The sequence below is a fragment of the Pteropus alecto genome, unplaced genomic scaffold (genome assembly GCF_000325575.1).
Source record: "Pteropus alecto unplaced genomic scaffold, ASM32557v1 scaffold80, whole genome shotgun sequence".
In the NCBI taxonomy this organism is placed as follows: domain Eukaryota; kingdom Metazoa; phylum Chordata; class Mammalia; order Chiroptera; family Pteropodidae; genus Pteropus; species Pteropus alecto.
This window is the reverse complement of record NW_006430460.1, coordinates 2875394-2887052: the sequence shown is the minus strand read 5'-3', so window position 1 is coordinate 2887052 and position 11659 is coordinate 2875394. Positions and strand designations below refer to the sequence as shown.

At 44.6% G+C, this 11659-nt stretch overlaps 2 pseudogenes; both read left to right on the top strand.

Annotated features, from left to right (window-relative positions):
• The first annotated feature begins 4230 nt into the window (after positions 1-4230).
• On the top strand, positions 4231-4349 carry LOC112480038 (annotated as a pseudogene).
• A 1454-nt stretch (positions 4350-5803) lies between these two features.
• LOC112480192 lies at positions 5804-5922 on the top strand (annotated as a pseudogene).
• Positions 5923-11659: the final 5737 nt, after the last annotated feature.

The following is an 11659-nucleotide window of genomic DNA, read 5'->3' as shown; positions in this document are numbered from 1 at the left end:
GCAGAGCCCTGAGATTCTATTTTTCTAGAATGTAGAAATACGATTGAGTTTTTCTATGTCGATCTTGTATCCTGCAACCTTACTAAAGTAAACTCATTTGTTCTAGTAGGGTTTGGGGTTTTTGTTTTTTTGGTGGGTTTTGGTTTTGTTTCGTTTTGGTATATCCTATAGGATTTTCTACGTAGATGTTCACATGATCTGCAAAACAAACAAACAAAACTACAGTTTTAATTCTTTCTAATCTAAATGCCTCTTACTCCTTATTCTTGCCCTATGGCACTGGCTAGACCCTCCTGCGTAATGTTGATTAGAAGGGATGAGAACTGATGTGTTTTTCTTGTTCTTAAACTTAGGAAAGCATTCGACATCTCGCCAGGAAGTAGGATGTTAGCTAAAAGTTTCTGTAGATGCCTTTTATCGGTTTAAGGAAGTTCCCTTCTAGTTATAGTTTGCTGAGAGGTTTTAAAATCTGGAATGGTTACTGGATTTTGTCAAATGCTTTTTCCGCATTTATCGAGATGATAATAAGGCTTTTCTTTCTTGGTTTGGTAATCTGATAAATAATAGATTGGTTGTTGCCTATTAAGCCAACCATGTAAAATCTGGGGTAAGTTTCACTTGGCCTTGATATTTATCCTTGTTGTATGTGGTTGGATTTGATTTGCTAAAATTTCGTTCAGTTCGTGTCCATGTTCATGGGGGATATTGGTATATAGTTTTCTTGTACTATTTCGTCTGTTTTGGTAATAAGATAATGCTAGAATCATAGAATAAGTAGGAAAATAGTCCCTCTTTTTAAATTTTTTGGCAGAATTTGTATAGAACTTGATATCATATCTTCTTTATGGAGTGATCAATGAAACCCCTTCCACCCGACATTTTCCTTGTGGGAGTTTTTTTAACTAAGAGTTCAATTTACTTACAGGATATGGAAACATTCAGATGATCTGTTTCTCCTTGAGTGAGCTTTGCTAATTTGTTCCATTTATCGGTATGAGTTGTTTATACTATTCCCTGATTACACTTTCAATAGCTGTAATTATGTCACTTCTCTCGTTCTTGATATGGGCAATGTATGTCTCTTCTCTGTTTTTCTAAGCATACTGGGCTGGCACGTTATCGATTTTCTTGATCTTCTAAAGAAGCACGTGAGTCCGATCCCTGGTATTATCATCGCAATCCCTTTTCGATAGCCGACTCTCCCTCTGCCCTCCCTCTTATAGGACGCTCGCGATTACATCTGGGGCCACCTGGATAATCCAGGCCGACTCCCTCTTCTCAAGAGCCTTCGCTGAATCACGCATGCGCAGCTTCCAAGGATTATGATCTGGAGATCTTCAAAGGCCACAGACAGAAGAGGGAGGGATCACGGTCAGCTGGGGACCAGGAAGAGTTTCATGAAAGGAAGCCATGTTTGGTCTGAAGTTTGAATTTAAGCCTTTTCGAATGTTTATGACGGCAGCACCAACGTACGGGCGACCGTGCATCCTTACAAACCGAGAAGTGCCTACGACTTGGGGCTAGTCCTGGGAAAGTTATCCTAAAAGGAGTATCCTAAAAGTTATCCTAAAAGTTATCCTAAAAGGAGTATCGAGGTGCCTTCCTCAGTCACACCTGCTCTGAGCTGCCTCTCCACAGCCCGACAAAGAAGCAGCATCAGGAACTTCTCGGAGATAATGGGGAAGAAGGCTAACAGGGGACTGGCAAGATTGGAGGAAAATGGCAGGGCGGTTTCCTGCTGGGTCCACTCAGCAAAGCTGGCGCTGTGTTTCCCAGAATTGCCTTCCCGTATGATTCTAGGTTAAGGGCAGAGGGGAAAGTCACGCGTGCCTCAAAGGCGGCAGCGAAGCAGCATCCCTCAGGCTCAAGATTGTCGCAAGGTGCGGGCACCCCTGCAGCTCCCGCACGTGGTGGCCGACGTGCCGGCCTCCTTGTGGGTGGGCCTGCAGCTGCCCGGCTCCCACGAGGCCTTCACCAGCAGCTCTGAGTGTCGTGCCAGGCACAGGTGCAGCTCCGTAAAGAGAAGGCGGCCTCGTCTGCAGGTCGCCCATGCCGTCCAGGTTAGAGGCAGTGCAAGGTGGACACGGGGTCCGGTTTGTCTTCATGGCTGCTCCATTGTATTTCACCACTTGATTTTTCCTTACTGCCGGGCCTGCTGACCGCAGCAACCATATGCCCGCCACCAGACAGCAGAGGCACGGTGTCCGTAGACCTCGTCACCGGCTCACGACTATGAAAAGTCCACTGCCTACTGAGCCCCTTGATCCACGTCACTCATCATGGTCCTGCTTCCCAGACAGAACTCTGAGTGATGCAGTGTGGCCTGTGGCAATGACCCTGTCTGATGAAAGGAGGGTCGGGGGTGGGATAGGCCCTTTTCATTACTTTGGAAAAGAAAATTCCAAGAAGTTGCTTACTTCACCAATGTACAGAGTATACATGAATCTGTCTTATTGTTGGGACTTTCTCCCACAAAATAATTCTTAAGGACCTCAAACTGTGAAATCTAACACATCTCTCTTGATAAACGGCCACCGCGTTTTCCTATTTTGTAAAAATTCTAGACTTTTCAGAAAGTGAAAGAAGTCAACCCACAATCAAAGTGTAACGTTGGTTTTCATCTCAAAATATTTTTATTTAGCTAAATCCTTTTTTTCCCCCTCTTTAGAAAACCTCTTGAAAAATCCCATTTGACAAGGGATATTATTACAGTTTGTAATGGCCAACATCGGGGCAAGACTTTTTTTTTTTCTCTTTTGTAAAATCAATTTGAGTTATTTACAATGAACTTAAAAACCATGAACTTTAATGAAAAAGCTTGACAGGTTTGATGTATGATAGACTAAAGTTTCAAAAAAAAGCCAGGAAAAGATTTTTTTTTCTTTTTGGCCGTGAAATAAAAACATGAGTCTAGCCACTCAGAGTTGCTTCTAAGAGAGCAGTGAAATAGAGTTGCCCAGTGATTATAAAATATCTACAGAAAACCAGTTAACAAAGGAGATGTAAATGTTTTTCCATCAATGGAATAATGTATCAGGAGGGGGTTCGTTTCTCCCAACAAACAGGATCGGGTGTTTTTGTGTTTGTCTGCAGGCTAGTTACTGATTACACTGCTTATTTTATTCTGTTAAAGTAGCTCCTAATAATTATTTTTTCGCTAGCGGCACAAAATAGACGGGATGTGGGAAATCTATATGGAAGGGTCCAGATTCTGGTCATTGACGGACCGAAGTACAGGATGCATGTTTCTCGACACACTCCATCATGCCTTCCACTGCGTTTGCACCCCAGCTCCTTGCTTTGTGAATGCTTTCGAAGCAGTTGTAAGCGGTCTCCCAAACATAATCTTCAACTGGTTATTTCCTTTGACCACGGACTGTTGATTTAAAAGGAGCTCTTTTTTATTTTCAAAGGAAATCCATCCACTTTTCCTGTGTCTGAAGGCGAGAGAGAATAATTGTGTCATGGCACCCAGCCCCATGTGTTTAGAGCCTTGAAATGATCACAAAATTACTTTTCCCCTTTCGTTTATTTTCCACTTAAATCCTGTTTTACAGTAATCATTCAAATGACTTCTCTACATGGTCAGCTAAATAATGGCTTTAGGAGGCTGGCTATTTTAAATAGTGGAGACTAAATAGCCACTACTCAGTACAAATCTTTGAGGAAGTGTTTGTTTAACAAATGAGAAATGTCTGGAATATGAATGGAAATACGTCAAAAATACAATTGCATTTTTTTCTAAAATGGGCAAGAAATTATAGATTTTATTCCTTGTTTTTAACTTTCTTGGAGATTGCATTTGCAATTATCTCTGCATGAGATAAAGAGGAAACTAGAACAAACTTAGAGAACAAAAATGCTTCTAAAGTTATTAGTGATATCCACCTAATGATTTACTAATTCATATTAAATCAATGGCAGCTATCTACATATTAAATCAATGACTTAGCAATATATATATATACATCAAATAAGTTGTTTAGTTGGGAGAACATCTATACCGAATCCTGTCCCTTTCACAAATTATTTGACTCTGTAAAGTTTATTCTCTGGGATGAGTTCATTTTTCGGCTAAGTTAAACACTTAAACTACAGGAAGATTATAACCCGGTGTACTCTAAATTAAGTTTGACTCTTTGTTTAATTGGGTAGTTTCTGTTCAACTCCAACGCCTCCAGCCCCAAACAACGACGAATACGTCAAACAACGATGGGGTTACTGGGTGAAGTCTACGGCCACGCCACCCTGAACAAGCCCGATCCCATCTGATCTCGGAAGCTAAGCAGGGTTGGACCTGATTAGTACTTGGACGAGAGACCACCTAGGAAGACCAGGTGCTGTAGGCTTTAAAAAAATAAAATGAAAAATAAATAATGGGGTTAATAGGTGAGAAGGTGCTTCCCACTTGAGCCCGGGAAGAGGTGAGCTCAGGTAGCCCATGAAGTGATTCATGACCACTGTGGGGTCTAAGGAGCTGGTAGAGCTGGATACATTGAGATAACTTCAGGAAGAATTAAAATCATTGGTGGACTTTGTCATTTAAAAATTGGATTAAAAAAATTTTTTTGATGACGCTTTGTTTAGAAAACGTCCAGATGTAGAGAGAACGATGGAATTAGAATTTGTCAGTAATCGTTGCAGTTGAGGGTCAGCAATCGATGCTAAAATTCACGGGCAGAAGTAACATGAAAAAATGGTATCTGCATGGTGTTGAAATATCTCCCCGTGAGACACTCGTTAATTACAAAGGGAGACATAGTTAAATTTATAGTGGAGAAACCTGGCCTTGCCACCTTGGCCAAAGGTCAAAGTTACCGTTACCAGTCAAAGAACAAAGCAACACAGTGTGCCTCCGAGGACACACACTCCTGTCTTACCACCACGTGGAACCCGAATCCGATCGTGAAGAAACATTGGAAAATTCCAAACTGGGGAATGTTAAATGAAATAGCTAGACAGTTCTCTTCGAAAGTGTCCCGAAGATCAGCTGGAATGTTTGCCAATTAAAAGGACACCAATTTGACCTGACAACTAAATACAGTTCATTATGGACATGAGCATCTGCCTTTGTAAGCAGGGAACAAAATCAGAGAGTTTCAGAGCTTTGCCCACACCGCCAGTTTATGATGTTACGGTGACCCGATCCATGGAATTCGAACAAAAGGACACAGATCATAAAGGGCAGGAAAAAATGGTTTTTGTCAGAGGTAATTCTGTGTTGAAAACCTATGAATTTCATAGAACAGAGATCATGGGCTATTAAACAAGAGATTCTCCAATGCGCAGGCTGAGCAGGGGAGTTAAAAAAAAAATGCACACAGAAGGGACACCAGAGGAATCTCCTAAAGAGCTGCCCCATCACCACCCCCACCCCCCACCCACTTGCCCTGAGGACACTGTGACAGTCAGTCCTGCAGTGGAGCGAGGTTACCACACTACGTAAGTATCGACAAACATTGCCCCGTGGATGTCATAGGTAGATTTTAGAGTTTTGGTTTTGCTTTGCTTTCTTACTGCATCAAACCCTTTTATGGGCGTTTTAAAGGAAATGAGTGTCCCTTTCAAATGCAGAGTTTTGACATTTTGAAAAAACGATATGCATCTACGGCCATGTCACCCTGAACAAGCCTGATCCCTTCTGATCTCGGACGCTAAGCCAGGTCGGTGATGTCATAGGTAGATTTTAGAGTTTTGGTTTTGCTTTGCTTTCTTACTGCATCAAACCCTTTTATGGGCCTTTTAAAGGAAATGAGTGTCCCTTTCAAATGCAGAGTTTTGACATTTTGAAAAAACGATATGCATCTACGGCCATGCCACCCTGAACAAGCCTGATCCCTTCTGATCTCGGACGCTAAGCCTGGTCGGTCCTGGTTAGTACTTGGATGGGAGACCATTTAGGGAAGACCGGTGCTGTAGGCTTAAAAAATAAGGGATTGTAAACCGACACAGTCTTTGCAATCTGCAAGGTCAACCAAGGATTGCCTCGCCTAAAAAAAAAAGAAAAAAAAGAAAAAATGTATTGTTGAGTTTTATGGTAGGTCAACCAAGGATTGCCTCGCCTAAAAAAAAATAGAAAAAAAGAAAAGAAAAAATGTATTGTTGAGTTTTATGGCGCTGGAAACATGAGGTTTCCGGAACATTTTCTCCATTTTCAGATATCCTCAAATGCTTTTGAATGTTGCAAAACAGCTAATGCATCTTCAAATCATTAAAATATAAAAGATTTCTAAGATGCATGTACATTTCACACTCATTTCCTACATTCTATATGCTATATTCTATATCGTATCTTACAAAAGAATGCTTTTAAAAATCTTCCTGATTTTTTGGAGTTAAGATATCCAAGTTAAGAATTAAGATGTTGCTCCTTTGAGGGCAGCATGCTCTTAGAGGAAGAGGCTGCGCTTTGGAGCTGGACGAGCCTAGACGTTAGCACTTTCTGTGCAAACTTGGACAAATGACCTTCCCAAGCCCATTTTCTCATCTGGAAAATGAGGATAATACTGCTTACTTCTCGGAGTTCTTGTAAGAATTAAAAAATGCAGATAAACTCTCTAGCATCGACTGATACAAAAGCGATGTTAGTTTCTTCCTTTTTTCCCTCTTCTCTTATAATCCATGCCTGGAAAAAGTTATGTGTCAAATTAGCATATGCTAACCTTCGTGTTGGGTGGTGGGTTCATGAGTGATTGCTACACTGTTAAAACCTGATTTATTAATTAGTTAAAATAGGTCATGCATGGATGATAGTAATAACTCTGGATTATGATTAGTCCAATTCCGTGTATCTGAGATCCCATAAAAAAATTACACGTGAATAGATGTGTTCAACTGGTACTCTCTCATCCTAAACATTTAGCATTTAAATTAAAAAGTTAAAAAGAAAAAAAAACTATTTTGAAATTTTGCAAGGCGAAGAATTATAGCTCTAGAAATTTACGTGTAAAAAGATGACGTGGACAAAATACACACAAAACCTTACAAGATGTGGGAAAGTACATACAAACTCATTAGGCTGGTGTAAAAATTAAATTTTGTTTATTTTTTGTAATGCCCGGTGATGCATTCAGTAAACACATAGGAGGATTCATTCATTCGACAGCTGTTCATCGAGTGCCCACTATGTAACAAACCTGGTCTCTAGAAGACAGAGAATTAATTTGGGCAAGATGGAGGTCACTGGTAACCTGGATGAGAGCAGTTCTCAGGGGAAGCGTGAGCACACAAGCCTGATTGGAGTCGCTTACAAAGTCGGAGATCCCGAAGTAGGGGCAGAGACTCTAGGAAACAAGGTCGTCTATGAAAGCAAACCAATATTGGGTTATATTGGAAGAAGAGTAGAGTCAACTCATTTTTAAATGAAAAATATGATAGCGTACTTGAGGTTTAAAGGGAATGGCCTTTGAGAAATCGAGGATGCCAGACAGAGAGGGGGTAGTTTCTGAGCCAAGCCCCTAGCAAGGTGGGAGGCAGTGGGATTCTGGAACCCAGGAGGCGCCGATTTTGGGAGCAGGGGACAGGCGGCGTGTGTGGGTACAGACGGGGCGTGCTGGAAGATTAGGTCGCAGGAAGATGAGTATCTCTTTATCGGCTGCTATTTTTCAATGGAATAGTGGAAATACGGAGCTCGGTCAACATCCGGGTTGGCATGTGTGTAGGAGCGGAGGTCTGAGGCAAAAGAGGAACGAGCAGAAATCTAATTTGATAAACACAGGGAGCGAGGGACGGAGCCTGCGTGGTGTGTGCTTTCTTAAAGCCACGTTCACCGGATCTTCCACTCAGATGCCAAAATGACTCAGAACGACGTAAGAGTACTTTCGAAGAGAAAAACGGTGTTTTGGGGGGCCAGAATCCTCAGTAAATGAGGGGAAGAAGCAGAGAGATCGGTAAGTGACAATAGCAAGGAGGGGTGGCCGACGACAAAGGCTGCTGGGATGCACGGAAGATGGAAGAAAGAGCCTGGCAGGGTCCGACAGTCGTGTGTCAGACATAGAGAGTCTCAAGAGAAATGAAGTGGAAACGATGGCCTTGGGAGAAAGCCAGGTTTCGGGTAAAGCGAGAAGGTGACGTAGTAGGTTATGAATCAATTTAGAGCTTTAAAAAAAAAAATAGAAAGAAGGTATGTATAATAGAATAGAAAATATAAGAGCCTATCTGACAAACGTTAGATAAACATTGTTTCGTAATTTTGTTTGTGTGTGTGTGCGTGTGTGAGTGCGTGTGCGTGTGCGTGTGCGTGTGTGTGTGTGCACCCTCGATATAGCCGTAAAAATCATTCCTTACTGTAAGTTGGAGTGAAAAACGTTTGAAGCCATGGCATTGGGTGACCATAGAACTCTATGGGGATGAGAATCTTTATGGTGATGGGTGACCTGGGTGGCTTGGAAATAAGACAGGAAGCGAGGCAGGGAGGGACAAATGTCACTGACCAGTACGCGGAACGGAGCCCTAAAGTCCCAGGCTCTAGTGGCCCGGCCAGGATCTGTCTGTCCCTTGGGTCCAAGTTCATGTGACATCTTCAGCACCCAGTTGAGGAGCACGGACGGAGGCGACATAAAGTCCCCTGGCGCCTGATCTTGTGTGCAGGATGCAGGGTGCCTCTTCCGCAGCCCACGCAGCCGTTTTGGGAGGGTGAAGCACACCCTCGCCTAGGAGTGAGGCTGGAGGAGATTTGCTTAGTCCAAGAACTCCTCACAAAAGGGTGATTTCAAGAACTGAAAGTGAAACAATCTGTGGCCTTGGACATGCAGAATCTTCGAGAGATGCTCGGCGCACTTTCATCGTGGTTAATCACAGGTGACCACCTAACATAGCGGCCCCATAGATGCGCTAATTCATTTTCCCAGTTGTTAAATTCAAGGTCCGGTTTCCGCTTATTTTGCACAGACCAGCCGGGTATTTTAGCTCTACTCATTCAGAACTCGCCATAAAGAGATCGTGACCTTGAATTCGATCTCCACAGATATGAGATTTCTTTTTTTTTTAAAGTTGCACAACTGCCTGGCTCGGTCTGAAACTCTTAACCGCAAGTATCTCAAGTCTCATTGGGCCGTCATCCCAAAGAGAACCAGCAGGACCTGCAGATGATTCAGAGGAAAGCCATCCCCAATAACAAAGCTTTAAAAAAGAGATCGGAGTCACCTCGTTAGTAATGCGGGACGGGTCCCCATAAGAAACGACATAAAAGACAAAAAGTCTGACGAAAAGACTGGCTTCCTATTGTTCTTCCGGAGGCCTTCGTCGCCATAAATAACAACTCACAATCAGGTGACCTTCCTTATGTTCTGTGTGGGACTAAAGTGTAAGATTCGGGTAGGTTCTTCCATCATGCATCATGCAGTCAGCCTGTATAACTGTCGTGTGTCACGTGTCGCATACGAGGCGTCGTTCGGCATGGTGGGGGCACAGCAGCGGATGGAGAGAAGTTCCTACTGACTACTCGGGACCAGGGCTCTACAGCGCGAGGACTTGAAGATGTCTTTCTCTTTCCCACAAACCCCTGAGACCAGCATTACAGATTAAAATCCTCATTTTGCCAGATTTAGAAGTCACTTTTTTTCATGGCAAGGAAATAGGGAAGTTAGGATTTGAAGGCTTTCTTGTTTTGAGATGACTACTTTAATCAAGTTTCGACTCAATTCGACTCTATTCTATTTATCTATGTGCATTTAGAGCACTGTCATGCCTGCTTTTCTGTGGCCTCGGTCCCAGACCCCTTCCAAACCCTCCGCGTTGCGTTTCCGGTAGACAAATGCGCACCCAGAGGCCAGGGCTGAGCAGATGTCACTGCAGAGACGCAGCAGTGCCGGACACAGAGAAGGACAGAGGACTCCGACCAGTCAGGCTTCGCTATCACGTCCAACAGCAAAAACGTTTCAAGAGACAGCATTCAATAGTGACCGTTGAACAAGTAAGTATTCAGGAGCCGAGACATCCACCAGGCTGGGGGACAGTGACTTAGGGTGTTGCGTCTAAGCTGGGCAGAGGCCTGGAAAGATCGTGAGACGTGCGTCCATTCGGTCGGTTCCATTTGTGCCTTAATTAGTACAAACTTGCCCAAAGGAGCCAAGTTTCAGGCAGGCCTTTTACCCGCGGCCGAGGGAGCACGAGGCAAGGAACTCATGGAGAAAAGCCTGACAGCGAATTGTTCCAACTATATGTCTGTTCAGTGTGTCAAACGCATTCTCGAGGCAGGTGCTTGAATTCACAGGCTCTTTAGAGGGAACTTAGCAGCCCCAGGAATATATTGGTCACGAAGAAGAAAGAAATAGGGGGTGGGGGGTGGGGTGGGGGAGGCACAGCATCAGCTGCCAGGAAGGAAAAAGCTAATCGGAGAAACTTCTCTGCCAGAGAGAGGGAGGTGCAGCTGTCACAGCAATAAGGTGAATGAGTCTCAGACTCAAATGGATTCGCAGGAGCACTGCGCCCTCCGATAAATGGGGCAGGGTGGACCCACACCTCGCCGCGGCTCCTCCGCGGTGCCCCATGCGGGCGCCGACTGGGTGGTCTTAAGCCCACTACCACCCCGGCCACACCAATCAAGGCCCCGCAGCTGAGACCCTGGCTGACCTGCCTCAGGAGCCTTTTTCAGACTCCGATTCACTCGTTTGTGTGGGATGCTTTTTTTTTTTTTGGCTACTTTATTTATGGGATTACATAAACGAGCCATTAAAAATGTAAATCTTCAGAACAGTGGGATAATACAGATTTAAACAATGACTTCGGGGCGGTACAGTGCAGAACAGGGCTATCTCCCCATCGGGGCTGCCTCAACAATAGGGGGTTAAGGGGAGGACGGAGGGGAGAGAAAGTTCCCTCCCGCTCTGTGGCGGTCACCGGCACCGGGGTGGGGGTGCGGGGGGCGGATTAGGGTGTTTTTTTTTTTTTTAAAGGCGTATTAGAACAATAATGAAGATGTGCCGTTATAATCAACAAAGGAGCGGGGACATCCCTCACACTGTGTGCAGGCCTGGGGACGATCCGGCGGCCCACAGATTTGAGAGGTTGATCCCACCTCGTGGCAAAGCGTTTAACCCTTTGGTGGCTTTTTGCAGAAGCAACGAAGAGAAAGAAAAGAAAGAGGGAAAAGTTAGGGACGATCGCTCTCATTTCTTTCTCTCATTGTGATGATTTTAGGGTTAATTTTTTTTTTTTTTTTGCATTATTTCTACATGTGAATTCTATGGGGCCCTCTCATCCGGGTAGTCTTCCTGCCCTGAGCAGGGCACCCCTGAAGGGGAGCAGGGGCCACGTGTGGTGGCCGGTCACCTGGTGTCCTGGGAGCAAGGCAGGAGAGGGGGCGGTGCTGAGCCTGGCCTGGGAGAAGCCAGGGGAGGGGCTTCACCAGCTCCAGGTCCTCCCTCTGCACCCAAGAGATTGGGGGAGAGGACCGTGGGCTCCAAGAGCAGACCAATAGGTCAGACCCAGCAGGGTGGGGGACGGGGCCGAGCGCTTGCTCTTAGACAGGAAGCATATGCACACCCACGGTCCCTGCAGCCGCGAGGCGAAGCCACCTCAGTGCCCGTCGACAGACGAACGGACAAACCACACGTGGTACGTACACGCGATGGGATATTACTCAGCCCTCGAAAGGTAGGAAATTCCAGCACGTGCTACAACGCAGATGAGCCCCGAGGATAAGATGCTCAGTGAAACG